General features: G+C 35.7%; 1 long non-coding RNA gene across 1 annotated transcript in view; it reads left to right on the top strand.

Moving 5' to 3' along the window:
* LOC141493912 (uncharacterized) overlaps positions 1-26873 on the top strand; it is a 33149-nt gene extending 6276 nt beyond the window's left edge. The window contains exons 2-4 of the long non-coding RNA XR_012470352.1: positions 4433-4607; positions 17042-17114; positions 26828-26873. This is a non-coding gene — a long non-coding RNA (uncharacterized LOC141493912). The remainder of the gene's footprint in view (positions 1-4432; positions 4608-17041; positions 17115-26827) is intronic.
* Positions 26874-27928: the final 1055 nt, after the last annotated feature.

Raw genomic sequence — 27928 nt, 5'->3', positions numbered from 1 at the left:
GAATACTAGAAAGAACAAAGATAATGAAAGAGTATGAAATGCTGCTCTCCTTCCAGGGTATATGGGATTGATAGGAGATACTGAAAAAGATATAAAGGCAATAAGGAGTGTGAAGAATGCAGGGAAAATTAGAGACTTAAATCAGCACAAGAAAAGGGAGACAAATCTACAGGAAAATATAGATGGAATAAGAATAGGAAGGAAAATTTATGTAAATAATAGAGATGAAGGAACAAATAAGCAAAATATTTATAAAGGAAACAAAAGTAATGTAAAAAGAATAGGAAAACCAGATACTAAATAAAACTTTGTCTGTAGCCTTTGTAAGATATACCAGGAGATAGAATGAAGAGAAAGTGCTTTTAAGATGAAACATAAAAGTGGACTTGTTAAAACTAGACCAGAGTAAAGTTAGGAACTAGGTAAGATTTTTTTCCCTCAGATTTTCTCAGAGAAAAAAAGGAATGAAGGTGAGGAAAATCTGTGATTTGTCCATAAGTTACTGTAGTTAGAAAGGAAAGTAAAAATGTAGAGGCCAAAATTACAGTTCAAAAGGCAGTAGACAAATGAGGGGTGTATTATTGGGCTAAATAACCTCTAAGTTTACTTTTTAAAATTTCAAAACAATTTTGGAGAAAGGGAAAACAGCAATTCATGCTACCAGAACTACTGATTTTTTTAGTCATTTATGCATTTGAGAAAATAGTGTGATAGATATAACTATGGTTATTCATTTATCCAACCAATAAACATTTATTAAATTTTGTAGTGTAGAGAAGACTGTGCTGGCCATTGAAACAGAGATACAAGTCAAGCTAATATACATGACATTTCCTGACTTCATGGAGTTTACAGGGCATATATGATATAAATGAAAATAAACCCACAATATTTCATCTAATGAATGACAGTAATAAAACAAATTGTTAGGATTAGGATCAGAGAATGTGAGTTTGAATTCCAATTATGTTATTTACCTGAGTGGCCATGGGCAAGTCACTTCATCTCTTAAGGTCTCTTTTTCTTCACTTGTAAAATGGCAGGGTTCATCTAAAAATCTCTGGCAGTTCAGTGTCTCAGTTAGTATAGCATCTACCTTGCAGAATTGTTGTGAAGTTCAAATGATAAAATATTAGTAAATAGTGCTTCCTATAGTGCCTGAAAATAAACTCTAAAAATGTTAAACAATAGTTAAATAATTATTAACAATAGTAAACAATATAAATATTAGTTATTGTTAAAATCATTAAATTCTATGAGACTGAAATGTCAAAGTGATGATACATTTCTCTAATGGAAACCCTATGACTTAAATAAACATTTAATACGCACCACTATGTGACAGATAGTATTCTATGTGCTAGGGATACAAAGAGAAAATAAAACAATCCTTTCCTTCAAAGAACTTATATTATTTTCGGTGGAGGCAAGGCACAACTTGTTTACAGAAGTTATGTACAAAATACATATTAACCTACTATGTGACTGATAGTATATTCTGTATTGGAGATGCAAAGAAAAATAAAACAATCCCTTCCTTTAAAGAATTTGCATTATTTTTGCATACAGCTACCCTGCCCCAGAGGGAAGCCCTGAGAAGCCAAGGTGCTTGAGACTGACCCCAAAGAGGGTTTTGCATTGGAACTTGAGCCTGTTATTTATAGGAATGAAATTATGAACTCAATTATGAATCTAATCCCCTTTCTTAAACACTGGGGTATGTACTGGGGAATTAATCTCTCAGATGTTGGGGACCAAGTTTGTATATTTAGGATTATATATTTTGAAAGTTATATTTCTTTGTAAAAACTAATACAACTTAGTGACTAAATGGAACTAGGATGCCAGGGGATGCATCCCTACAAATAAGGGAACACTATTGGTGAGGGTAACAGCTACTGGCAGAGAACTTAGAAACCCTCAATCTAATAAGAATACTAGAGACATGGGGATGAGAGGAAGTAAAAATAATATACTTTGTCTTCAGGCAGTAGGGTCTAGGGAAGTCTGTGTTATATAAGTATTATTACCCTAATTTAAAGATTACTTTTGCCTTCTGAATGGAAATTATAAAAGAAGTTTAGACTTTATGAAAGGAAAATCATCCTATACGCATCAGAGCTGTTCCAATTGATGCCTCCTAATAGGATGTGGCACATCCTAGATTCTGACAGATAGAGCATGGGTCTGTCACTTAAGGCACCAGTTCTGCTGCTGAGTTGTATTCCATTTTTTAAATAGGAAAGTTGGCCCTTGTTGCTGATTTGGTGGTGAAAGGATGGGAAAAGTCACAGTCATTCACACAACTATCAACTCAAAGAGACCTTGAAATCTGGGCTAGGGAAAGTATATTGATAAAATCACAGTTTTTTTTCAAAGTAGTATTCATAATGGTAAGACAAAGATGACTAAATATAAGACAGGTAGATTTGTGTAGTCTTCTCTTGTACACAGAAAAAAAGACCCTGATAAGAATATATATGCCAGACTAAAAGCCATTGCAGTGAACAAATAATATATCAAGACTCATCATAGCATGTGCTGGTGACAGAGATAGATCCAAGCTTTAAAGCATGATAAATATGAAGCCATTTAAAGGGTTGCTGTCAATACAACTAAATGAAGAATGAGTTCATCAAGGAGAGGAAAAGAAAACAAGCTATGGAAGTGGAAGAATCTGTTGAAATTAAATCTCCTTGGGACAATAACAGGGACAAAAATAACTTGCATTCATATAGTTCTTTTAAGTTTGCCCTGTAATCATATCCTCATGACAACCCAATAAAGTAAATAGTACAAGATATCATTTGTAGGTGGTTGACCCTTCCTGATCACCGCAGAGAGTGATGAGTTCCAAGGTGCATAGAGTTCTAGCCTTGGAGTCAGGAAGCTTCCTCTTTCTGAGTTCAATTGTGACCTCAGACACTTATTAGTTATATGACTCTGGGTAAGTCACTTAATCCTGTCTCAGTTTCCTTATCCGTAAAATCAGCTGAAGAAGGAAATGGAAAACCACTACAGCATTTCTGCCAAGAAAACCCCAAATGGGGACATGGAGAATTGGACATGACTGAACAACAATAATTTATTACTAACCCAGGCAAAAGATAGTTGTTGCTAGCTTATTACTTCTTAGGAAATTTCTGTATTATAATGAAATGGACAATGATGTACAGAAGTGGGACCTGGAAGAAAAGGTTCATATAGTAGATCTCCAAAGGCCTAAGGTAAGAGGAAGGTGTATACATACTCTATGGATCACTAGAATTCAATAAATATACTATTCACTTTGTTGGCTTATTCACTTCTGTAGGTTGGATCCTTCAGTAAATGTCATATATGTGTTTCTGAGAGCTAGCTTTCATATTCGATTACCTCTCCAGCAAGCAAATGAAGAAAAATCATTTTCTGGTCTTCACTCCACCACACTGATACCATGAAAGAAATAAAGAGTTGGAAAACAGTACAAAAGAACAAAAGCCCCACTCTACATCCTAAGCAAACTGACCTTCTTGCTATCTCTCAAAGGCTGTTTTACCTCCTGACTCTGTGCCTTTTCAAGGCAATAGTCTATTTTCTAACATATTCTCTTCTCATCCTTGTCTTCTACAATCCCTAGCTTTCTTCTGGTGCATCTCTTTGTTTCATTTTTCTCTATCCTAGTCCATCTTCCACTCAACTGCCAAATTAATCTTCCTAAAGCACTAAGCTGACCATGTCACTTCTCTATTCAATAAATTCCAGTGGCTTCTTATCCTCTCCAGGATCAAATAAAAATCCTCTATTTGGCATTCAAAGCCCTGCACAACCTTACCCCCCCCCCCTTACCTTTCCAGCCTTCTTATACTTTTTTATCTTCCAGTGACATTACTATTCTAACAAAAAATTCCATCTCCAGGCTCCCAGCATTTTCACTGGCATTTGCCATTCTTGCAATGTTCTTCCTCTTTGCCTCTGCCTTCTGACTCCCTTCCAATCCCAAATAAAATCCCACTTTCTATAGCAAACCATTCCTGATCCACCTTCATTCTAATGCCTTTCTCTAGTAATTATTTCCTATTGATACTGAATATAGCTTGTTTATACATGTTGTTTCTGCCATTAGACTGTGATTTCTTTGAGATTGCATCTTTCTTTGGTCATTCTTTGTCTCCCAATATTTAACATAGAGTCTGGTACATGATTGATACTTAATAAATGCTTATTGATTAATTAATTTCCTCAAAGCTTAACTCAAACCCTTCTCCCTATATGACACCATCCCACTTCCTATGGCCTCTAGTGCCTCTCCAATTCCTTATAATATCTATTTTTGGTTAAAAAAATAAAACCCATGTATTTATGTTGATATTGTTCCTTACCTTAGTAGAATGTAAATTTCTCGAGGGTAGGGAATTTTAATTTTAATTTTTTGTCTTTGTACCTACCACAGTCCTTACATGGTGGGAGCCGTATAAATGCCTGTTGATAATTGATTGGATCACTATATCCTGTTTTAAAGATGAAGAATTGGAAAGACTGAAATCATTTGTAAAGAAAATGTCTATGGGAAAGCTGCTTCTTTAGGACAAAGTTTGTTGGAGCACTTTTTTATTCTAGGTTAAAAGGTGAGTTTGGAAACTGCTTTTGAAGATTTTCTGTTCAGACTTAGTCTGTGAGTCCACATACATTTATTAATTACCTGCTGCATGCTAAAAACTGTTCTTGTTTTCCCCCTGAATATCTACCTCTCATTAAAATCTGAGAATGATCCCAGTTTGGGGGTTTGTTTGTTTGGTTTTAGGCGATTGGATTTCGATATAATAAATTTGAATGGATGAGGGGGATGATAAAAGAATTTTATGCTTGCTATCTAATTCTTTCAGATTTCTGAATGAAGCATATAGCAAATGCAATGATATTAGAAGATCTACACAGAGCAGGTGGAACGAATTCCCAGGAAGTCAGAGCACTAGGTCAAACTTTCCCTGGGTTGGAATGGCAAATGCTTTTTCTCTCTTTGCTTTGGATAAGAACTGGGGAAAAGTTCAGGTCACCTGGCAGGCAGCCAGGCAAAATCCTGACTACCCTTTGCTAACTCTGTTCAGCACCTTTACTCAGAAAAAGATTAGAATATGGAAAAGAGGTAAACAAAGGAAAATGAACATGCAGTTTAAATATCCAAACAGAGGAAACAATATTACAAGGAAATCCTTGAGGGCAAAGCACATTTATTTTTGAATTATATGAGATGCATATTGATTTTGAAAGCTATATTGTTCCTAAAAGGAAATTTGAAGTTTCAACGAATAAAGGAGGAAATATATTATTGGGTTGGGTCTTAACATGATAAAAAACCAGAATGACAGTTGGTTGGGGAATACTCAACAGAAAAACCTCAAAAAGTTTTAATCATGATCCCATGATTAAATGTGTGGGAAAAATATTTATTAAGGGTTCATTACTTGTCTGACTTGGCACAGAGTATTGAGGACTCAAGAACAAAAAGCAAGACAGTTCCCAACTACAAGGATTTTACATTCTTTTTTTTTTAAGTTTTTGCAAGGCAATGGGGTTAAGTGGCTTGCCCAAGGCCACACAGCTAGGTAATTATTAAGTGTCTGAGGCCAGATTTGAACTCAGGTACTCCTGACTCCAGGGCCAATGCTCTATCCACTGTGCCACCTAGCTGCCCCAGGATGTTACATTCTAATGAAGAAAGTCAATATATTGATGATCTCTGTGACGTTGGTCTTAAAAATAATAAATAAATTAAATATATATATATATATATATATATATATATATATATATATATATATATATATATATTAACCTTCAGAGTTTGTCCTAATAAGGGATAGATGTTAACCTTCAGGTTTTGGTCTCAAGAAAGAGTAAAACAGAATTACATTAATATAGCACATTTATTACTATTTTTCCTAATTTGTTTATTATGCAGGCATGCATGGGGCTACAACTAGAGAACCAGACCTCTAAATGTATTCTTGGAACAAGTTCTTATGCCTTCCACTATCTGAAGGTGGGATCTGAAATGTTACCTCAGGCCCTTCCATCAAGGAAGGGAGGACTCTCCTCCTAGGATGGGGCAGAGGCAACTCAGGATAGATGGGAGGAATATCAGATATTGGATTAAAAAGAGTGCCTTATCAGTTATGCTAAAGACCTCCACAAAGCAATGTGAATCTTTCCTCTCTAGGATGTCACCCAGTGATTTTTAGGGGTCAACACCTAATAAAGGACAAATGTCTAAAGAAAGAACAAACAGAATTAGGTTAACATATACATTTATTAAAATTTCTCTAAATTGCTGATGATACAAACATCATGGGGATCCAGCTAGAAAACCAGACTCCAAAACAGAGTTTTGGAAATGGGTTCTTTTACCATTCCATTATCACAAGGCAGTCTCTGAAAAGTACTTTCTGACTTTGTCTATCAGAGCATTAACCTTCAACTCAGGATGGGGCCTGGTGTCAGATATAGCTCCTGGGAGGTATGTCCAGGAGGACATGTCAGGAGGAATGACTCCTTCCAACCCAGGATCTTTGTGCCTTATCAATTTTGCTAAAACCTCCACAAAGCATGTGAGTCTTCCCTATCTAGGATATTGGTCACCACTGAGTGGTCATACAAATAGTTTATTCAAAGTCAACTATATATCTATATTTGTGTATCTGTATTTGTATAGGTAGGTGTTTATATATGTATGTATATATATATATATGTATGTATGTATACACACACATACACACACACACACACACACACACACACATACACACATATATATGGGAGTGATGACAGGGAGGGAATGTTTTGATCTGGGAAGTCACAAAAACGAGCAGGGTCATAGGATAATTAATTGACAGACCCATTCTAGGAATGGTAATGTTGATTTACTCACCCTGTTCATCTTTGGTATGAAACTCTTCCAGATCTTGCCAACTTCTAATGTTTTTCCTCCAGGGTAAAATGTTTAACAGGCTCTCTGAGAAAAAAAAAATGTGTCTACAACACACTTTTAAGTTTAATCTGAATTATTAGCATTTTCATCACTAATTTTCTAAAGTCTCTCTAAATTGACAAAATAATAAATTAAGCCTGATTTGTAATGTTTTCCAGTTTCTGATGTGTAAATGACTCACACTGAAAATTTGACATTTTCCTCTCAGTAGCATGTAAGACCTAGCTGCAGCATACCTCTGTCTACCTTCCACACTATCTTGTATTTAACTATTCTCTATATACTAATATTAATTAACTTTATTTATAACATATATCTGTATTTATACTTGTCTCCTCCTCCTTATACTCATCAGAATATAAGCATCTTTCAAATAGGAATTGCTTTATTCTTTGTACTTATATCTTCAGTACCTAGCACAGTGCCTGATATATGGTAGGATCCGTAATAATGCTTGTTTGTTGATTGTTTAGAAAACTGAGCAAAAGGAGAATTTCTCACTGAATAGCAGGAAGATGGTTAGAGAACCAACTTGGTGAGACAGTGAATCAGCATTCTTCAGTGATATAGATTTAGAAATTTTGAGTTTTTCCTAAATCTCTCTCAAATCTTCTGAAAAAAATCTCCCTGGGGACAATTGTATAGGATTATTCAAATTCTAGGGCCCTGCTTTGTTCAATCTAGAATAAGGGAATGTGACTCAGAGAAATCCCACATTTTCCTTGCCACTCTGGGAAAGTAGGGGGAGAAAAATAATCCACATTACTTTACCCCTTAAATACACAAAGTATTTGAAACTTAGAAAATGATATATAAAATAACTTTAAAGAACACCTATAAAAATAAAAAGTGAATGTTGCAAGAAATATTAAGAATATGTTCGACTCAAAAGAAGAAATGTGAAACCATTCCCACTCCAAATGTTTGCAGAGACAGGTCCAAGAAATCTTGTACGTTATACGTATTTGCAGACATTTTCAATGTATTGATCACATTTTAATTTTTTTCTTCTTTCTTTTTATTTTTAAAAATAGAATTTATTTTATAGGATGACTCTCTAGGAAAGGGAGAGGGAAGAATACTGAAGTAAACTATGGGTATATAAAGAAGACATCATTGAAAATGTTTTCTTAAAAGTTCATTGGACAGTATAGTAATTTGGGAGGCATAATTCCTAATTGCTTTCCAGAATGACTGGATCGATTAATTCATAACTCTACTATCTTCAAAAACTATGTTTTCCCCCTAGCCTATCCAACTTTTATCATTTTTTTTATCAGTGTTGCCAGTCTAAGGAGTTTTGAGATAGAACTATAGAGTTGCTTCTATTTGCATTTCCCTAATTATTAGTAATTTGGAATGTTAATTTTTTTCTTCTAGGTAGCTTGGATTTCTTCTTTTGAGAATTGCTTGTTCATATCTTTTGACCTCCATATCAATTAAGGAATAGTTCTTATTCTTGTAGATTTAAATAAGGCCTTAATATATATCCAGGAAAAGATACCCTTCTTAAAGAAACTTGTGGCAAAGATTTCTGTGCAATATTGCACATTTTCCCCCCAAATTGTTTTCCTTTTAATCTTAACTGCATCAGATCTGAGTAAAGTATTTTTAATTTTTCAGAAATCAAAACTGTCATCTACTCTCTCCCTTGTTTGATCCTGAATTCTTCCTCTTTTCATAGATCAGAAAGGTAATTTCTTCCCTGTCCTTCTAATTTGTTTATAATGTTAACTCTGGAGAGAGCAATTTCAGTTGAGTGATGAAGTCAGAAGTTAGATTGTAAAAGGTTGAGGAGTGAAGAAGAGTAGAGGAAGTGGAGATAATCAACAAACAGCTTTATCAAGAACTTTGACTGAGCTAGAGAAAAGAGATATATGATGGCAACTTGAAAGTAAGGTAGGAATATTAGAAGTTTGGGGGTTTTTTAAGAACGGGCAGGTTTAGGTACTTTTGAAAACAATTCAAAAGGAACTGGTAGAGCAGGAGGAGTTGTAAATAAAAGAACTAGACAGGATGATCAAGGATTCTCTGAGCTGGAGAATTGGATTGACCTTGGCAAAGGGAAAGGTCATCTCTTTGTCACAAACTGAGGGAAAGGGAAAGAGTGGGACATGATGTCAAGGGGTTTAGAGATGGAGAGAAGAGAGAGTTTGCATCAGGCAACCTCAATTTTCTAAAAATAAAGTAAGAGGCAAGTTGTTTAAATCCAAAAAGAGGGATGAGTAGGTTTAGGATGTTTGAAAAGGTAAGATTTGGATAGCTTCTGTAAGAATGAGATAGGGAAATGATATGGGCATGGAGTAATACTATATAGAAGACCTTACACATATTGTATTATTTGAGTCATTTTTGACAGGATACACCCAAGATGCTGCTTGGCAACAGTACATATCTAAATGTTACATGGCTAACATCTTTGCTTATTATTTCTGAAGCATCATAATCATCTTAGCCCCTTGGCTAAGACAGTGCACCTCTGTGTTGAATTATGACCACTTCTGTTTGCTCTGACCCCTATTCTAATCATTAGAGAAGTTATTTTGTTAGTATTTTGCCTGTGACCTAAATTCTTGGCCCAAGGAAAACTTAGAACAATTCACATTGTCTGTGGTCTTTAAAAAGGCACTGATTCTAGGAAGCCAAGAGCATTGCCACCTATGTGCCCTCTGGTCCCTCTCATAGGGAAGTAGCAGACAGAAAGATGACTAACTTTAGATTTAGTTTCTATCTCCTGAATGGCCAGAATTGTTCTATAGATCTACACAGACTTTCAGAAGCTAAAGAGTTGGAAAGGACTTTGGGGGGGTTATCTAGTCCAAACCTTACTTGATAAAGAATCCCTTCTAGCAAACTGCTAACATGATCAGGCAGCCTTTGCTTGAAGACTTCCAGTAATGAGAAAACTCCTAAAGCAGTCTATTCCACTTTTAAATGGTCCAATTGTTAGGAAATTTGTCCCCTATATCAAGCCCGTATAAAATCTACCCAGTGCCCTTGTTTCTCTATCCTCTCTTCTGAATGGTAGCCTTTCAAATATTAGAAGACAATTAGATGCTACCACCACCATAAAGCTCTTTACCAACTGGTTAAATATCATCAATTCTTTCTACTTGCTCTAATAGGGCATTATCTCCAGTTTTTCACTCTTTTGTTCACCCTTTCCTGAATATGCTCCATTTATCTATGTCCTTTCTAAAATGCAGTACTCAAATTAAACAAAGTACATGAGACATGTTGGATCAGGGTCGAGTAAAGCAAAATTATTATTTCCTTTATTTTAGACACAATGCTGAGAGTAACATTTATTTTATTTTGGGCACCATATTAAACCATTGACCAATATTGAATGGGAAGTCTGCTAGAACTCCCAGATCATTTTCACAAACACTGTTGTTTAGTAATTCTTTCCCCTACCCATATCTTTGAAATTAATTTTTTTGAACCTAATTATAAACCAAAGCCCAAAACTACAGCACCATATAAAATGAGCTCAATCTTAAAAATTTCCTAATAACTTTATGACTCATCTTTTTTTTAAAATAATTTTTATCCTTCATTTTCTTTTTTTAAATTTTTTTATTTATTTAAAGCAATGAGGTTTAGTGACTTGCCCAAGGTCACACAGCTAGGCAATCATTAAGTGTCTGAGACTGGATTTGAACTCAGGTCCTCCTAACTCTAGGGCCAGTGCTCTATCTACTGCATCACTTAGCTGTCCCTGACTCATCTTGCCCCCACCCATTGAAACCCTGGAACATTTAAATTTGCCTCATTTTTGGCTTTCCATTAGGGCCTTCAGTTCTTCTGCTTAGTATTAGGCTAACAGTAATTATTAAAACCAGTTTTTAAAAGGCAGATAAAGAATAGAAAAAAAGGGACTTGCATCTGATTTAAGTTAGTAAAAGAACTGCTATAGCCCCACATTCCAGTGAATGTTTTTTCCTTCCTTTTTTTCCCTGAATGTCCAGTCATCATCTTTTTTTTTTTTTAGATTTTTGCAAGGCAAATGGGGTTAAGTGGTGGCCACACAGCTAGGTAATTATTAAGTGTCTGAGATCGGATTTGAACCCAGGTACTCCTGACTCCAAGGCCGTTGCTTTATCCACTATGCCACCTAGCCGCCCCCTCCAGTCATCATCTTAACAAAATTTCTAGCACCAACTAGTCAAGACCATGCCTTTAGGACTTTGATTATTGAGTCCTAGGGCTGGACTATTAAAAAAAATAGAAGAAAATGAAAGAAGTTTAGATGGGGATTCAAACAGGACAATATTGTTTCTACCTTGTTTAACTTAACGTTAACTATATGTAATAAAAATGAATAGTTTCATATATCATCTTTTTTGATCTATTTGATTCCAGAGGAAGGAACCTGGAGCAGTGAATAGAAGTTACAAAGACACAAATTTAGTCTGAATAAATCTTTCTAAAAATTATTTATCCACAGGTAAAATGGGCTGCCATGGGAAGTAGTTCTCCCTTCCTTGAAGTCATAGGATCATAGAAAGAAGACTAGGAGAGACCTTGGAGGATACTGAGTCTAATTCCTTCATTTTGTAGATAAGATGTTTTCAAATTCTATCTTAGAGGCTTATTAACTGTGTGATGCTGAGCAACTCACTTTAGATTTAGTTTCTGTCTCCTGAATGGCCAGAAGTGTTCTATAGATCTACACAGATTTTCAGAAGCTAAAGAGTTGGAAAGGACTTTGGGGGTTATCTAGTCCAAACCATACTTGAACTTGCTTTATTTCTGATCTAGACTGCTTCACCCTTCCTTATAAGAGAATCTGCTTTCCTTTTCTTCTCCCATTCCTGAGGTTTCACCCTATTGGCATTAGGATTCCCATAAACATTTACCTGACCTTTGTACTACTGCAATTCAGAATTCCTGAGCTCTACCATCCTCAGCCTCACCAGGAGCAGGGATTATATTTATGCCATCATTTGTTTGAATTCTTCTGGGGCTATGGAATACACCTAGGACATAAAGGAAGCAAATCTCTACCATTAAATATGTAATCACACACACATACACACAAACATATAACCCTGACCTAATAAACATCTTTGGCATGACATCCTCCACTCATTTGCTCAACCTGGTTTAGCAGCAGTTCTAGATTGTTGAAGGTTATATTATCTTGCAAGTTCTGTCAGTTGGGAAGGCTTGGCATCCTGTCCTGGTGACAGACTCTATGTCTGTTGTGTGAGTAGCAACCTAGTTAATACTGGAGAGACATGTCAACAGGCTAGTTGCAGGGTGATGAATATTTTGCCCCAGCAACTCTTATTAAAGATTTTCAATGAGTCATAAAGGCTCCCTGATCTTTGTCAGTATTTGTAATGATAAAATCCAAAATCTTTGAAGTGTTTCTTTGCAGTTATAATTTCATACTTCATATCTTAGTGTCTTAAAGAGGAAATGTCATTAGAATCTAAATTTTCTCATGAGACCACTTTCCATATAATGTGGAGCACCAAGATTCTATAGTACACATTTTGAGAAATATGACTTTAGTTCAAATTTCTTTTTTCATAGATACAGAAAAATCCCCTAATAGTCACCACCAACATAGCAGCAAATGGAGAAGCCCGATGGTTAGAGAAGTTTAAAGAAAAAGTCTATAAACAATTACATTGATAGAAACTTTAAAAGATAGTTTTGGAAACATGTAACCCAATTATCCTTCCATAGACTGCAATTCAGACATGCTCCTGAAAACAAAATGTGTATGGCTTCTGACATTTTGAGCCTACCTGGCTCATTCCTGATGTTTCACCTCCTGCTTCCATATCTTTGAGCTATTCCAACCCTGCAATGCAATTCTCTCTCCTCTTAGAAGCAACAGTTTTATTTTATCTGATTCTCCTACTGTCATGCAAAGTGTCCCTCCACCAATGATTGTACATTTATTTTATGTATGTGTAGTGTTAAGCACAATAAGATTCTCAAAACTATAATCTTGGTAAAAAGATTGATTTCTTTAGAGAGTTCTTAGCCTTCATATAATCACCTTGGTAACTTAATAAGAGATTAGGACTCCTGAGCATCTCCTCTATGTTAATTACAAACTCAGAAGAACAATGATTGGGATGCTGGGAGACTTGTCCTTTGAAGAAGAGACAAGACATCAGATAGTATTGTACAAGGGTGACAGTCTTTGAGGAGCAGTTTGGGCAACTTAATATTATGCAACTTTCATGGTCTGGTTACAAAAGAGTAAAAATTTTCCTATTCTCTGTTTTTGTATAAAGCTCAAATTCTTTTCCAGTTCAAGTGCGGTCATATTCTTAAGGATTGTTACCTACAGGTTATAGATAAGAGAATAAAACTTAAAATTTCTAATCTATATTTTCTGTCATTTTATTTTATTCCTATATTTTTAAGATTTTACAATTCTAGGTTTTCCAAAAGAGATAATGTTAGAATGTAAACTCCTTGAGGAAAGAGATAGTTTCATTTTTTTTTATCACTAGGACGTCTTATGAGAGGTAGCCTAGGGCTTAATCATTTGGTGGTCTAGGCAACTCTTTAAAGATATGAGCTGCAGAGGAGCTGCCAACCTGCACTGACAAAAGGAGTTTCCTTATCTGGATTACTTTTACTATATCAAAGGAATCACCAGTCTAGTTCTTATTCCTATATATATATATAGTACTTGTCACATATATGAGGTATGCTAAATGTTTATTGATTGATTGACAAAACCTATTACATATATACAAATAGACATATGATACTATATATTTAATCTAGATTCTTTTATTTTGATGTCTGCTTAATGGTCCAGCCTTTTTTTCCAATCAAATTAAGTTGGAGTACTGAAATACAAGCTGTCTCATTTGAACTAGAAATGAATGTGGCTGGTCCCATTCGATAATAATTCCTGTGCTTCACTGCCACTCCCCTTATCACATCTTTTGAGAGCTATTGAAGCACCTAGCATTCTCTCAGGACTTGGCCAGTGAGATCTATTTGGTATTTATCACTTTCAATTTGAGGTGGGTATAAGGATGAGGGAGAATTTTTGTAAGAAATCAGTTCACGCACTTCTTTGGGCTGAGGAGGAAATGAATATCTTCACTGAATTTTTAGCTTCCTGTTAGAGGAAGTTTTAGTTTCCTAGTTAGACCTGGAACTGTGATTTCACTGACATAGAGAATGAAAAGGTGAAGAAATTAAAAGGGACATTTTCTCACCTCTTAGTTCTCTTACTGTTCAGTCTTGTCTGAGTCTTTATGGCCCCCTTGGATCATAGCAAGCCAGGTCCTTCTATTTTCCCACTATCTCTAGAAGTCTGATCAAGTTCATGTTTGTTGTTTCCATAACACCATCTATCTATATCATCCTCTTTTCCTTTTGCCTTCAGTCTTTGCTAACACCAGGATCTTTTCCAAGGAGTCCAATCTTCTCATTATGTGGCTTAAGAATTTAAACTTCAGAATTTGACCTTTTTTAGTTTTCTATGTCAATTATAAATTTGTCTAGCCATTATAGTCAGTTACATATTGACAATTATAAAGCCAATTATAAATTGACACAGAGAACTAAATTATAGTTACTAAACTAAATTATAATTACAATTAGAAATTGACTTAGAGAACTATTGTTAACAATTCTAAATTGATGTTCTCTATGCCCTTTATAAGTTGCGGATACCTATGCAATTTATATTTTTGTAGAATTACCTGGGGTCACCAAGCAGTTAAATGTTTTGCCACTATGAGTCACAGGTGGGAATGAAACCTAAGTTTTCCTGATCCAGAGGTAAGCTCTCTTTACATCATGCTTAATTTAAGGCAGTAAGGTAACATGGTGGGTCAAGTGTTAACCACGGAATTGGGGAGAACTGAGTTTAAATACTCTGACAAGTATGTGACTCTGGGTATGCCCTTAGCTTTTTTCATCCTGTTTCATCATCTATAAAAATAAAGATAATAACAGCACCTAACTCAATGGATGGTTATAAAGATCAAATAAGATAACATATGTAAAGTAATATACAAACTTTAAAATGCTACATAAATGCCAATCATTATTATTTCTGTGTTAACAACATTTAATAAAATAGCAACCAATCAGTTTCTTCTAAGTCCTCCAAAACAACCAAAATTCTATTCCATCCCCCAATTTTGACCCAAACAACCAAGATGGAAAGATTGCAAATAAATGGAAAAATAGGTAAATCAAATGAAAACATTTTCATTGCTATTGGCATAAGTGAAACTCACAAGAATCAGATAATTGGATTGTTTTTGATTTACTACAGAAACTAAAGGACTCTAGTTCCTATGCCTAGTCAATAAGCAGAAAGTCAGACTGAGGAAGTGTTGGTGTTGGCCTCATAGATCAGTTAAATCCAGATGCTTTACATATTTGCAATTATAGTCATATAACTGAATTTGTGAAAGTATTTTTATTCAGCCTCACTTTGCTGACCCAAATCTCCTTTTATTTTTCCTTTGCAAGACTGATTTGACTGTGGAATAAGCAAACCAGGTTTATTTTGTGTTCCTATCATCACTAAGTAGAAGAATTGTGGAATTCTGCTATGGAATTGTGGGAAGATTATAATACCCCAAACCCAAAGAGTTGTTAGAAGTCAAATGAACCAGCTGTCTCTTCAAAACAAACTTTATTCATTGTACTTATAATTAAATTAAATCAGTTGAATGGATCCATGATTCAACTGATGTGGGACCTCCTGTAACTGAGGCAGCTCATGCAGGATCTGTTCTTGCCTTAATTAATGGTTTTCTTGAGGTCTTGTAGAGATATAGATATAGATATAGATATAGATATAGATATAGATATAGATATAGATATAGATATAGATATAGATATAGATAAATATAGACATATATAAAATATATATATACATGTATATGTATGTAGGTATACATGTATACTTGTGAGTGTGAGTATGTGTGTATATATGTGTGTGTGTGTGTGTGTGTATGTGTGTGTGTGTAGGTTTGTGGATATGTAACTGTCTAGTGATTAACCTCTCTGAATTTATCCTTGGGAGATGACTCATGTTTATCTATGGGTTTATATTCTAAGCTTTTATAATTTGATGAAAGTTTGATAAGAGCTCCTTGGCATAGGCTTTAAAAAGCAAACACTTCTATCCTAAATGGAAGACAAAGTTCTGTTTTGAATCCTGGTTCTGTTTTGAATCCTGTTTTTGTTATTCTGAGTGACCTTCAGCAAATCATTTACAATCCAGGGAATCAATCAATCCGTTCAAAAATATTAAAATATCAATTAATTACTTCATGTCAAATATTACGCTAAGCACTGGAGTCACAGAAAAAGCAAAAACAGTCCTTGTTCTCAAGTAGACAACATAGAAAACTGGGTTGTATAGAGGTCTTATACATAGAAGAGATACAAGGTAATCTTAAAGGAATTAGATGACTTCTAGAGTCTTCTCCTACTCTCACAATGTTAGTGTAAAATAATTTAGAACAATGAGATAAATGCAATCCAGAAAACTTGATATGAAAATAAATATAGGATAACAGCATTTTGAGGAAATCCATGTTTTAAATTGCAAGTAGAATGGGGATACTATCTGGAGCTCTTGGAAACAATTTAGAATTTGATATTAAAGTAGCAAAGAAAGAGATTAGACTTGTGCTAACTTATTTTCATTTTTCTGCTGTTTTCATTGAGCTGTTTTCTCCCTAACCCTCATACCTGTCCTTATATTATACTTGGTACATTGTGGGGAGACTCAGGAAGGTGAAAGCAGCAGACAGTTCTACTGCTAATTATTCTTTAAAGTTATAGAATGATTCAAAAAAGGAAGAAACTTAAGACTCTTTAGGTAACACTTAGGAAGAAGTCATTTGAAAAAGCTCTAAAATTGTACCTTGCGCAGCTGCAGTTTTTCACAGGATTCCAATTCTCTGTTTGTTATATGTGTATGCCAACATAATGGAATGGGCTGTTGGGAAATCCTTAGCACACCTACCATTCCTTTACCAGCCATTGCTGAGCCAATTAATAAATTATGTTGGCTTATGGTTTGGCCAGTATTAGCAGCTGTGGTATGTTCTCCAGGTGCAGCCCCAGCAGTCTGCCTGCTACCACATGAAGGAGATCGGCTATTTCTTCAACCCTGCCCAGGGCTCAGGTAACCCTGCTCTTTGCACCTGCCTGTAACTTAATGAACAGTTATTGTTATTTACAGAGACCATCAAATTGAAGGGAATAAATGATTGAGATACAACATTGGAACCTAAGTTGGTTCATGTTAAAACTTTTAACTAGTTGAGTGATGATGATTTTTTAAAAATAATCTGTACCTCCCATTAGGACCTGATGCCTTAGTACACCTAGATAAAGTATCTCTTCCAGTTGTCACTCTTAAACTAAACAAAAAGGTCAATTTATCATATCCTTTTTTTTGTATTGGTGGGGCAATGGACTTAAGTGACTTGCTTAAGGTTACACAGCTAATAAGTATGAAGTGTCTGAGACTGTATTTGAACTCAGGCCCTTCTGAGTACCTCCTGCTAGTCTATCTACTGAGCCAATCAGCTGCTCTGGAGAAGGTCTTAGGTTTATTTTTTGTCACCTTCCCTAAAGGTAAAGTCAGAATTCCTTCTTTGAATCTCGAGTGCTTGGTGTAATATTTGACAAGCAGTAGCTTATGAGCATGAACTATGAAAGATTAATTTGTAGATTCTCATGCTTCATAGACCTTTAGGCAAAGAACTATATATGAAATCTTTTCAGCTCTAGGATGCCGGAGTTAGTCTAGAGTCTTTGTTCTAGTTCATTTGAAAATTTTAGGTAAAGTTTTAAATTTTCTTTATAACTTTTTCTTTTAGTGAACAAACATCTTTTTTTTCTCTCCCTTCCACCTTCTTACTCATTAAGATAACCAAAATCTTTGAAACAAATACAAATAACCAAGCAAAACAAATCCCCTCACTAGCCATGTCCAAAAAACATATCTTAATCTCCAAGCTGGTTTCATCATCTTTCTGTGAGGGCATGGGTGGCAGCCTTCATTATCTATTCTCTAGAGTCATGACTGGTCAAAGTATTGGTCAGAATTTTTATGTCTTACAAAGTTGTTTGTCTTTACAATACGTACATTTTTCCATACCTTAGATCCTTGACTATAAAGTGAACACAGTAATATATACCTTCCTTTTCCATCTACAGAATTCTTTGAAGGTTATAATTTCTCTAGTTATCCTTAGTCTGAAAATTAGAGATATGAGTAGGAGTCAAAAGTCTGGGATTTTTTTAGGACACTGGTACTTGCTGGAGAGCATGTGTTCCCATAGCAACTTAGGAACAAATTGGCAAAAATTATCAGTTCAAATATGAAACTCCTGGATAGGTCACTATAGCTGACCAGTGACCCTACTCACAAATGAGCTCTTCCCTTATAGTCCCTACCCTCCTCAGGAAGCCTCCCCACCCATTTTCTCTGAAAACAGCTTCCTGATGTCTTGGAATCCCTATCTCTCCAGTAAGCATATGGAAGTGTACTAGTGGTCCATCTTCAATCAATCAAAGAGAATTTTTTAAGTGCCCCAAATGTGTCATTATGCTGGGGATACAAAGATAAAGGTTAAAAAATAGTCTGTGTGCTTTCAAGGAGCAGAGAGCTAATTTAGCCATGAGTTTTATGTTCCCATGGATTATTCTTCTCTTTCCCTTCTCCCCCAGCTAAATGTTAATTTGAAGACGTGTTCCTTAAAGCCTTAGAAAACAAAATTGCTAGTTATGATTTTAGTCAAACTAACAAGCTTTTATTAAGTGCCTACTATGTGCCTGGTGCCTCCATGGCTGAAATAAGTCACAAAAAATAATTTTTTTTTTCAAATTTTCCCATTGCATTATTGAGCTATCAATGTCCTATTTGCAGTAGCTGGTGATTTTAAAGTTTAGGTGAAAGACAACTTTGAGACTGTGCTGATGATTTCTATAGTCTCTCAGACTCAACATGAAATCCATTCTTCTCTAGATCCTTTTGCAAGAGACTTATTTTAGAGCTTTGAAATCACCCCCCAATAAACTTGAAATTCCTTTAATAGAGACAGAGTCTTTCATAATATAGTTATGAAAGTTCTCTATATAATAGAGAAAACATTTTAAAATGTAAACGAATCAATCAGGAAATCAACATGCATTTTTAAATGCTTAAAAATTGGTGATACAAAGACTAAAATGAAATAGTCTCTGCCCTCAAAAAGAAAAAGAAAGGTCTTATATAAACATTTAGATGCAAACAACTGATGACAGATCATTTCTTAACAGATTTTGATAGAAGGGAGGAAGAGCTTCTGAGTACAACTGACAGTGAGGGTTGGGGATGATTATTGAAGGGAAGAAAGCAGGAGAGGGGGCAGAGGGTAGAAATTAACTTGCTTGTCACAGTTTTGTCCAAAGTCAGTCTTGGATAGTATATGAAGACAGATCAAGCATTTATTCTTTGAGGACTACTCTAGATGCATACCCCCAAATTTTGGTATGCTATTTCATCATTATCATTTTATTTCACATAATTATTGATTCTATTATTTGTTTTTTATAATTTATTCTATTATTTAGGATTTCATTGTTAAGTCTTTATTTAAGTCTATGTCTTGTTTTTGGTCCCAAACCAATGTTTTTTAATTACATTGTGGTTTATCAAGGATGTGCTTACTATTATTGCCTTTTTAACATTTGTTTGTAATATCTCTGTGACCTAATGTATGGTCAGTTTTTATAAAAGTTGATGTATTGCTGAGATATAGGTATGTGTATATGGGGGATGTGTGATAAAGGGGTGGCAGGTGAGGCAGAGCTGAGTCTCATCTCTGATTGCAAAGGTTTAAAGTGCATATCCCTGGCTGCAATTCCATTTAGAAATCGTTTAGCTCTAGTTTCTCCAGCAATTTGTTACGTTCCATGTTTCCCTTTTGCTTATTTTTCTTTTACATTTATCTATAACTGAGAGAGTGAATTGACTCCTCCTTTCACTTTTGTGTTACTGTCTATGTCTTCTTGTAGCTCAATTAATTTCTTTTGTGAATTTGGATGCCAAGATACTTTTAGTTTGTGTCTATGATTGCAATAAAATATTTCCTTGAATATCTCTATCTTTAAAATGTTTTTGCTTTGTCAGCATGAATTTTGGATTCACTTTCTGCATAGTAAAATTTCTTCCCATCCCCTCAGTTTTGTTTTGTGTATATTTTTGTTTGTTTTTCTAAAAAAAGTTTCTTGTAAATAACAACTTGTAGAACTCTGTTTTCTTGTCCAATGTTATTATTTTTCATTTTCTTGTACTGTTTTATTCATTCACATTTAAAGTTATGAGTTAGGTTTGTATTTTTTCTAATAATGGTTTTTCAAGTTATGATTTCCCCCCATCTATAAACACAATACTATATCTCTTTAGTTACTTTAAATTAATCTTTTTAAAGATGATGTTATGGTCACTGACTCTTTTCCTCTTATGTTACCTTGCAGACTTGGTTTTCCCTTTTCCATTGTGTCTCACTCTCTCTCATAATAGAACTCTTTCCATCATTTGCCTAAAAATTTCTTCCCTGGGTCTGTGCCTTCCTACTCCCAGGTTCCAGTTGCTCCTAGGAATTCTAGTTCTTTTGAGGTACCAAATCAAGTACTAAATCCCCCAGACAACAGCCAACACAAGATTCTTATCTTCTTTTACTCACTCAGGGATAGCTTGTGCTAATTTTGGTCTAACAACACCAGAAAACACAGCTGCTCCATCAGCCAGCATTGCACCATACATATGTGGAACCATTGATTACAGCAAATGGAGAAGTTTTGAGTACTGTGGACAAGTTCATTTAGCTTGGTAGTATCCTTTCCAAGGAGGTTCACATTGACAATGAGGCTGACACTTGTATTGCCAGAGCTAGCTCAGTATTTGGGAGGCTCCAAAAGAAAGTGTGAGAGAGAAGAGGTGTTAGACTGACTAGCAGACTGAAGGTCTGCACAGCCGTTGTGCTTATCTCATTGCTCTATGCCTGTAAAACCTGGACAGTCTACCAGTGCCATGTCAGGAAACTGAATAGCTTCCATTTAAAAAGTGTCTTGGGAAGATTCTGAAGATCACCTGGCAGGAGAAGATACCAGATACTGAGGTCCTTTCTTGAGCTAAACTGTGAAGCATTTCAACATTAGGACAGAGAGTGTGATTATGATAGGTTGGACAAATTATTACAATGCCAGACATATAGTCACCAAAAAAATACTATTTTATGGAGAACTCACAACAGGGCACAGGGGGTCAGAAGAAGCGATACAGAGATGCCCTGAAGGTCTCATTGAAGAACTTTATAATTGATTGGTACAGCATGGGAGATACTGGCACAGGACCCGTGCCTTCATCAATGAGGGCATGCACTCTATGAGGAAGGTAGAACTGAGGCAACTCAAAAAAAGTGACAGTCATAAGTTTAGAGTACCCACCTCAGGGACTATTTGTGCCCAACCTGAGCTCGTATTTATCTGATCAGCCATAATCAGACACACTGTCATTTGTCTCAAATGTAGTGATGTTATTTCAAGTCTTCTTTGAAAACGAAGGAAAAGAACTATTCTCCAGTGACAACTCTTCTTTCCACCAAGCCAAGGCCTCCCTTCTTTCCCCTTTTCCCTTTAAAGTCTTTCCCCTCTTCCTCACTAGCTATCTTCCAGACTCTTCACTTCCTGAGAGACCTCAAGGATCATCTTCCCCTTATTACCAGATCTCAATTTGATTCAGGAAAACAAAAAAAATGTGCCTCTATTTCTTTCCTCCCCTCCCCTTTCATATATCCTCTCATTTTATAATTTAGTCCACAAAAAAATATTGATTCACCTAGAGGCAGGGTATTGTAAGGTTTTATTCATAATGTCCCAGGCCCACCTTATCACTGTTACCTCTTCCACTAGATTTCTACATTCACTCTTCTACCTTATGCATTTAGAAAAAAAGGACATTATTGGTCTTTCTGCTGTCAGTCTGTTGCCATAACTATTTTTGGCTACCCTTGTGGTTTGTTCTTCATTTCTGAAGAGGAACAATGTCATCATGAAGGTGATATCTGTATGTGAGTGAATTGAATTTAAGTGAGGCAAAACTGTGCAAAGTTGTCAACCTCACAAGAAAAATGGCGATTGTATTCATTCAGTTGTTCTACATTTTGTTGTTTGGGATGTTTGAAAAACAATCTCTTCAGGTCTGGTTTTTCTGTCTATGACTTTCAAATGCCTCTTTATTATTGAAAATCATTTTTTTTGCCATTTATGGTTAAGCTCAGTCAAATTTGCAGGGCAGGTCACCCTGGTCACTCTTCCTGAACTCCATTGTTCCATTCCCTCCTGTGTTTCCTTGTTGGTACAGAGTAGTCTTCTGTTATTTGACTTTCCCTCCCATTGTATTGAAAAGTCTTTCTTCTGGTTGTTTAGAGAACTTGTTTTTTCATAATTAAATTGTTGAATTTAATCACTATGTGTACTGGAATTGGTAGCCTTAGGATTTTTTTTTCTAGAAGTAATCTATGAATTCTTTCATTTGGCATTTCATTTTCTGTGTTAGTGAGTTTGAAGCGTTTTTCTTATAGTATTGAAGTTTTTGATTTGATATCTTCTCTTAGGAAATCTATGATCCTTAGGATTTTCTCTATGCGACTTGTCTTTGAGATTAGTATGATTAACTTGGGAAGAAAGCATTATTTTCTTTTAATATCTCCATTATTATTATTATTTTCTCTTCTTTTGTATTGCCCTTCACTTCTGTGTATTTACACTCCCAATCAATTATTCTCTTTTGTTTCTTTAGTGAGACTTGACATATCAGATGCAAGCTTTTTATTCTGCTACTCATTTTGGTGTAAGCCATAAATTCTGCTCTTATCATTCTCATTTCTCTTTTAAACCACTCTTGAACAGTAGGTTGTGGTTCCTTTTTCTACTCAAATTTCACAGGGGCCTCTGTCTTGTCAAGTGTTGTATCATTGTCTTTTGTTTTGCAGTGTTTATTCATAGATGCCTGAACTTGTTTCCTAACCAATAACTGATCTGAGTAGTACTTATCATGTGTAGGGAGGATGCTAAACACTTTACAGTTATGTCATTTGATCCTTATAAAAGTCCCAAGAAGATAGATTGTCTCCATTTTACAGAGAAGGAAACTGGAACAAACAAAAGGTTAAGTGACTTGCCCAAAGTCACAGTTAATAAATGTCTTAGGCCTGATTTGAAGTCCCATCTTCCTAACTCTAGACTTGGCACTTTATCCACTGTAACACCTAGGGACCCCCAGATCTGAAGGCCATATTTCTTTCTCTTTTTATTGTTTTCTCTGATGATTTTTTTCTGCTTATTTCAAGATCTTTCTGACATTATTGGTATTTCAATCCCCCCCCCTTATCTTTTTCTCTTCCCCACCTTTACTTTCTGATCCTCTTCTCCCTAAGGATGATATCCTTGGAGGTTGGATCTCAAAGCATCTCAATCTTTTCCCTTGCTGGGCAATTCATAATTCACCAGCCTTAGACTGCCCCAAGTTACTTTTGGAAGAACAGAAATGATCACCACTGGATGTTGGACCTTATTCTCAGGCTTAGCAGACTGCATTGCTAAGACACATTGCACTGCACCATAACTACAACTCCTCTTTACCTCCCCCACCTATGTGTACACACACACACACACACACACACACACACACACACACACACACCGTACTGTGTCCTGCACCATTTCTTCTATTTCTTGGTTTTCTGACTTGGCAGATTCAAAGGATTGTTAGAACTGGTGCCACTACATCTGGAGTGATATCTGTCGTTTGGATATTGGGGCTCCTCTAAGAGTAGGATGAGGTGTGAGTGAACTCTATTATAAACTCAGACACATGTCTTGCCTCTTTCCTTCTGTTTCTATAGCTCTGGTCATTGAGGTCCTAGAAACCTTCCCCAGTTTGAAGCATGGACCTCAATGGCACTGGAAAGAGCGAGGCAGAGAACTGGAATGTATGGTTTTGTTGGAAGTCCATGGGTTGAATCCTTAGGTTAACTAGTGAAACTTCACTGCCAGTAACATGATGGGTAGCAGGGAGGAAATGCTACATGAGTTCAGGATAGGCTTTGGTTCATGTTGGGTGTTTTGTTTTTCTTTCAGGTGTCCTAGATTATGGAGGTAGATGTTCCTTTATCTTTAGCACACAATTTCTATTTTTGGAGAAGTTTGAGAGGTGGGGGGAGGGTTTGAAGATGTTTAGTCCTCCTTCTTGTTGGTTGAATGACCCAGGCTCCTTTTAGTCATTAATTCTTTCACATGAATTAGTTTGAGGTTACTTTCCCCACTGGGCAAAGTACAGACTTCCCTAGGGAACTGGGTCACTGGTCAGGTAATTTTTTATTGTAGGGAGAAGAATCTAGGTGCTATTCTTAACTCCTCAATCTCTCTTGGCCCCTTCTCTCACTGATTTTACTTATCTCCATATCTCACTCTCTCATGTCCAATCAGTCGCCAAATCCTGTCAATTCTGTCTTTATAATAGCTCTTCTATACTTCTCCTTTCTCTCCTATGACATTGCCATCATCCTGATTCAGTTCTTCATTAGCTCATATTTGAATTATTCCAACAGTCTGTTGGTTAATCTCCTTGCCTTCTGTCTCTATTCAACTTTCTCATTTTGAGCTGTCAAAATGATCTTTTCACTAAGTTATTAGTAAGTTTTTCCTAAAGCATGGGTCTGATTATGTCATCCTCTTCTTAGTAAACTCCAGTGCTCCCTATTACCTTGAATCAGATTGGGAATCCTCCATTTGGCTTTTAAAGGCCTTCATAACCAAACCCCTCCTACCTCTTCAGACATTTTACACTTCACTCTCTTACATCTCCTTTATTCTGTGATACAGTGACAAAGACTTCCTTGCTGTTGTTCCTCACATAAGACATCCCATCTCCCAAATCTGTGTATTTTCACCAGCTTGTCCCTTTCTGTACTTGGAATTTTGTCCTTTCTCATCTGTCTCCTGGCTTTCTTGGCTTCCTTCAAGTGCTGGCTAAAATCCCACCTTTTATAAGAAAATTTTCCCAACACTAAAGCGCTATTGGTGGAGTTGTAAACTGATCCAACCATTCTGGAGAGCAATTTGTAACTATATCCAAAGGACTATAAAAGTGTCCACATTCTTGCATCCCAAAGAGATCATAAAAAAGGGGAAAAGACCCACAAGTACAAAAATATTTACAGTAGCTTTTTTTGTACTGGCAAAGAATTGGAAATGGAAGAAATGACTATCACCTGGGAAATGACTGAACAAGTTGTGGTATATGAATTTGATGGTATACCATTATTCTGTAAGAATCGTGAGCAGATGGATTTCAGAAAAACTAGAAATATTTATGTGAACTGCTGCTGAGTGAAGTGAGCAGAACTAGAAAGCATTGTACACAGTAATAACATTGTGTTCAATGCTCTTTTATCAACTATTATAGATTAGTCCTTATTAGTTTAATGATCAAAGACAATTCAAAAAAGATTTGTGATGAAAAATGCCATCCACATTGAGAGAAAGAACTATGGAATCTGAATGCAAACCAAAACATACTATTTTCACTCTTCAAAAATTTGTTGTATATTTTTTCTTTCTCGTGGTATTTTTCCCATTTGTTCTGATTCTTTTTTCACAATATGACTAATGTTTAATATGGGTGTATATGTATAACCTATATCAGATTACTCATTGTCAAGGGGAGGAGGGAGAAAAGGGAGGGAAACAGAAAATCATACAGAAAATGAATGCTGAAAGCTATATTTACACATATGATTGAAAAAATTAAATTAAAAATTAAATTATATAGGAATGGTTTATGAGCCATGCTTAAGCATGTATGTATGTGCATGCTTATATGTATTTCCTGTCATTTCCTTCCCTGATTTTGGAATTGTGCCTTCAGCGACCTTACAAATATCTATCAATATCACCCTTTCCCCACATGATTTTGATTTCTTCTGCTTGGTCTTTATATTTTGAAAGCTTTTCATTCTTCTTAATTTGGAAATATTGTGGTATAACATCTATTAAAAATTACATTCTTAAAAAAAGAAGTCTTTCCCAATTTTTTTAATCTTAATGCTTTCTCTGAGAGTACAGCTAATTTATCCCATATGTATTTTTTGCTTGTACATAGTTTGAATGTTGTCTCCCCATTATACTGAGAGCTCCTTAGAGCAGAGGCTATTTTTTACCTCTCTTTTTTATTTTGGTGCTTAGCACAATGCATTACAACCAGTAGGTGCTTAATAAATGCTTATTGTTTTTAACTTTTGAAGTGGTTAACTTTGGTCAAAGAACTCCCAAAATAGTTCATTCCATTTTGGGGTAATTCTATTTTTTTTTAGGTTTTTGCAAGGCAAATGGGGTTAAGTGGCTTGCCCAAGGCCACACAGCTAGGTAATTATTAAGTGTCTGAGATCAGATTTGAACCCAGGTACTTCTGACTCCAGGGCCGGTGTTTTATCCACTGCGCCACCTAGCTGTCCCATTTTGGGGTAATTTTTTAAGGAAATTTTTTCTTTGTCAAAATTTCTATATTTTCAATTTTTGCCATTGTTTTCAGTTTTACCCTTTGGGACTAAACAAATATAATCTCTTTTCTGTGTGTCAAACCCACAAGTACTTAATGACAGATATCTTGTCTTCATAAGTCTTTTTGTCTCTATCTTTTACATTGCCCATTTTCTTCAACAGTTCTTTAGGCAATAGTTAAAATAAAAATGTTTGGTGCCTAAAGGTAAACTTAATGCTGGTTTTGTTTAAATTACTGTAACTTCCTCATCAATTTAGTACTTAACATTTTTTTTTTCTCAGGCTGGTCTAACTCCTAAAGAACTGATTTTTTGACAAAAGAACAAAAGGTAAAAGAATATTGTCTCTTGTGAGTCTGTCTGTAGGGTAAACTGTGGGAAAGGTATGTCTAATAGAACCACTGTTGATTGTGCTCAAGGAACAGGTTCCTTCTACACTAAGAGATCCCTCTACTCTAGACTCATATTTATTACTTGGAAAGTATGACCATGAAAAAGAAGGGTTTGATTCCTTTTTTGGTGGACATTTTAGCTTATTATTCCAGCACCCCTACTTCCAACATTGGGGGGGGGTGATACTTACGGCTAATGTTTGGTTCATGTCTAGTGTCTCCCCATGGATAGAAGAAGAAAATATTAAATGCATAAGGAAAGAAATAGGTCTTCAGTTCCTACTTATAAAAGAAATGAAATCTCATCAATAACAAAAAAATTTAAATCAGATTTAGAAACTTGTAACTTCTGTTATACTCAGCTAAGACTGAAAGAAACTTAAATCAAAAGTACTAACCACCATTATACTCTGTGGGGGGAGAGCTAAACAAACATAGGAACTTGAAAGTTTGTAGGACTGAAGAATAGACAGTTTTACATTTCATTAGATTATAAACTCCTTGAGGCCAGGGACTATCTTTTGTCTCTTACTATGTCCCTAGTGCTTGCCATAGTGCTTAACACATGGTTGGTTGGTTCTTGTTCATTGTCATGGAAAACCAAAGAGACAAATTACTATGTGTCCAACTGTGGCTGACAACCCAATATCAACTTGGAATGCTCTACCACAGGTCTGGCACAAATAGTCCATGTGAACACCTGGGGTGGGTACTCTAAACTTATGCATCTCACATTTCCTTAGAGCTTCTTCCATTCTGCCCTGCTCATAAGAGCACATAGTACCCTTTCTGATGAGGGTACACAATGCTGGATGTCTGTGCCAGTGTCTCTCATGGCTGCATAAGCAATTCCGATGATCTTAAGAGAGACTTTCAGAGTATCCTTGTGTTGCTTTTTGACCCTATGGCACTTTCCCTCCATTAAATAGTCTTTTTTGGCAAGGGTACACAGCATTTGGACAATGTGATCAACTCATTGGAGTTACATTCTC

The sequence above is a fragment of the Macrotis lagotis genome, chromosome 7 (genome assembly GCF_037893015.1).
Source record: "Macrotis lagotis isolate mMagLag1 chromosome 7, bilby.v1.9.chrom.fasta, whole genome shotgun sequence".
NCBI classification, from domain to species: domain Eukaryota; kingdom Metazoa; phylum Chordata; class Mammalia; order Peramelemorphia; family Peramelidae; genus Macrotis; species Macrotis lagotis.
Note: the sequence above shows the minus strand (reverse complement) of the source record. Positions and strands in the feature narration are given on the sequence as shown.